Raw genomic sequence first — 985 nt, forward strand, 5'->3', positions numbered from 1 at the left:
TTTGTCCTGTCAAATCCTCTTCTGGGAACAGGCAGGGGAAGGAGGGGAAATGCATTCCTCCTAAGACTCTGCTCTTTAGGACCCCACTGTGGGAGGGGGTGAAAACAGGGACTAGCTGGGAGCCTGAAGCACAGCCTTCCTGCCATTTCAGCAAGTAGGCGACACCCTAGGATTTGTTTCCAGGAAACCAAAAAACAGAAAGCCACAGTGAATGTTCTGCCAGGCACAATGTCAACTCAGACTACACCAGCACGCCCCCCCCCCAGGACAACCTGAGCGCAGTCAATAGGATGCGCCTCCAGGCTCTGTAACTTCTCACGCACTCTCGAATTGCCTTCCTCCAAAACCATCTCCTCCTCCATCCAGAAACTCTGGGACACCATGACTTTTCAAGGTCAGACAGACCTTTAGGAAACCTTGATTCACAAGAGCATCTTTACCCCAGTTTTATCCTGACCCACCCAAACCTCAGGACCCAGTCTGCAATAAACTGAAATTCCTAGAACATCCTAACATTCAGATTCATCCAGGACACTTGGAAAGCTTACCATCTCTGAGCAATTGGGATAGCTGTGCCCATGTGCTGTCTCTTGAGGTTGCATATAATCTGTAAGTACATTTGGTGTCTCCAGGACACCATGATTCCCTAAACTTTGATGCCCTCCAAGACCCAATGAAACATAACAGCACTGTTATCCCGAACATTCCACCTCCACTGGGTGGTCCCTGCCCCTTCCAGGAGGCAGCAGTCTGTTGAACCAATGACACATTCCCTAGAATGGTCTGACCCCAAGGCCATGCTAATTCCTCACACATATCCTTCAAAAACACCCTGGCAACTCAAGAGAGGAAGTGTCCCTGCCCTCTAGGCCCTGGATGCTTCCAGTGGGATCTGCAGAATGTCAGCAGCAACAGGCAGGAGCCTATTAGAAATTGAGATCTCAGGAGTGAGTGAGACAACCTGGGGCCCCACTGGTCCTGAATC

This window comes from Octodon degus, unplaced genomic scaffold (assembly GCF_000260255.1).
Source record: "Octodon degus isolate 3935 unplaced genomic scaffold, OctDeg1.0 scaffold00029, whole genome shotgun sequence".
Lineage (NCBI taxonomy): Eukaryota > Metazoa > Chordata > Mammalia > Rodentia > Octodontidae > Octodon > Octodon degus.